The sequence below is a fragment of the Poecilia reticulata genome, linkage group LG10 (genome assembly GCF_000633615.1).
Source record: "Poecilia reticulata strain Guanapo linkage group LG10, Guppy_female_1.0+MT, whole genome shotgun sequence".
Taxonomy (NCBI): Eukaryota; Metazoa; Chordata; class Actinopteri; order Cyprinodontiformes; family Poeciliidae; genus Poecilia; species Poecilia reticulata.
In genome coordinates, this window is record NC_024340.1 from 28,247,730 (window position 1) to 28,249,722 (window position 1,993).

At 38.0% G+C, this 1,993-nt stretch overlaps 1 long non-coding RNA gene across 1 annotated transcript in view; it reads right to left on the reverse strand.

Annotated features, from left to right (window-relative positions):
• Positions 1-365: 365 nt before the first annotated feature.
• Positions 366-1,993, reverse strand: part of LOC103471882 (uncharacterized) — a 104,873-nt gene continuing 103,245 nt past the window's right edge. Inside the window, exon 4 of the long non-coding RNA XR_534753.1 lies at positions 366-584. This is a non-coding gene — a long non-coding RNA (uncharacterized LOC103471882). The remainder of the gene's footprint in view (positions 585-1,993) is intronic.

The window sequence follows — 1,993 nt, forward strand, 5'->3', positions numbered from 1 at the left end:
TTGGCAACTTGCTTCTAATGTTCTCTGGGTGCAAAAGTATGATGTTTTTCTAGAGGTTCCTGTTGACTCCTTAGTTTTGTTGAGTCCTCAGAAGAGATGCAAGGCTTCATAGGAATGAAGCCTTGCATCTCTTCATAGAAATGAGAATCAACTATAACTGCTTTGTGTTAAGATTGTGACATTGACAGTAAATTATGAAGGAAAATGCATCCTGACCTAAACTGAATGGACTGATTACTAGAGGTACAGGCTCGTCTTTCACCAGAATCATTTCTGAGGGTACTGCAACAACGACTTACTACAAATTTCAGCCTGCTGGGTATTCTTACACTGACTGCATCTAAAAAAAACAACTCTGACTGTAATTAGCCTTTCAATAAAGTTTTAAGTAGACGGGTTTCTCTCTCGGTTGGTTCTGTGAGTCAGCTCCTCTTTCCTTCTGTCGGTGTAATGGAATCAAACTGGGGTGAGATAATGCCTGAACTGCCAGCCAAGCTCAGCCTTTCATCCCTTCATACAGGAAGTCTGCTGCAGTCAGAGCAGTGCACTCCTGCCACCTGCTGGTGTGATGTCAACGTGCAGCTCTGTGAACAGACAAACAGCAGAGTGACGGCTCCAAACCACTTTGCTATTCTCCAAATGTCAGAGAAGGTCAGGGCATCCTCTTTGGCTCTGCAGTCGAATTCAAAACTCCCTCCAGGGCATTTCCAAACGCGCTATCAAATCCACCTGCTGTGATCTGCCACAACCTTATGCTGCCAAAGGTTAAACACTTTCAAGGAAATGTTGACAGTACACAACGGTGACTGATACTGCAGCTCTTCAACGAATGTAAACAAGCATAATATAACGTATGCAGCGTCATTAACCATGAAGCTGATTCACTGGATGTGCATATCCAAATCCCAGAGAGGCTACGTTAAGCCATTTAATGAAATTAGACTCAGTTTGTGTTTAAACACTTTGAAACATTAGTTGAGAAGAAAATTAAAATTTCTGGCAAGAACTTTCCTCCAGCTGTGCATTTCCATTATTCCCTCTCCAAAAACAACAGTTACAAAGTTTTTATTTAAGCAAATTAACATTAAATTAACAGGACACACTTGTTTCAGAGACACAGCCAACAAATTTAGTGATTCAGAACTTTTACGGTTTTATGGAGGCTGCAGATCATAAGTGATTATTTATGGACATATTATAAATACTTATTGGACATAGTTATTTAGATATAATTTACAGAAATGAAATACTGATTTTGTTTTTGGCCAGAGTCATGCACTTCCTTTTTAAATTCATGAGCAATCACTGGTGTAATCTGTAAACATTAATTATGCTGCTAAAGCCTCATTACTCTTTAGTGTCCTCTCGACACGTCAGGCAGATGGCAACCAGTCCTGATGAAGATTTCTGCTCGGGACTGTTTTGGAATTAAGTTTTGATGCTTCCATTGCTTTTTTTTCTTAGACAACTTTTTCATAACTAATGTTTAGAGCAGCACAACCGCACAGTTGTTACCGTTGCTGTCAAGTAGATCTCTGGTTCAAATTCAGGCCGAGATTTTCTGTTCTATCCGTGGATGTCCTATGCAGAACATGACTAAAGTGATTACCAGAGGTGTGACCAAGTCACTGTGTTGCAAGTCTCAAGTCTCAAGTCAAGACAGGCAAAAGTTGAGTCAAGTCTCAAGTCAGGAACCTTTAATTTCAAGTCATTGAGTCGTTTTTACCTTTTTTTTTTAATTTGCAATTATACATAAAATACAAATAATAGACCATTTGTTCTTTTTAAAATCTGTATTTATCTCAAATGATAGAACATGTGCAGCTGAACACAAAGTATAAAAAACATTTTTAAATTGGACCTCTTTATTGCGCAGTTCTGTTAAACTTGATATTCAATAGAAAAAGTTTTCAAAAAATTAAATAAGTATATACGAAGTTATCACAAGTAAACTCAGGAAGGTCTGGTGCATTTATTTTTCTGATTTTATTTC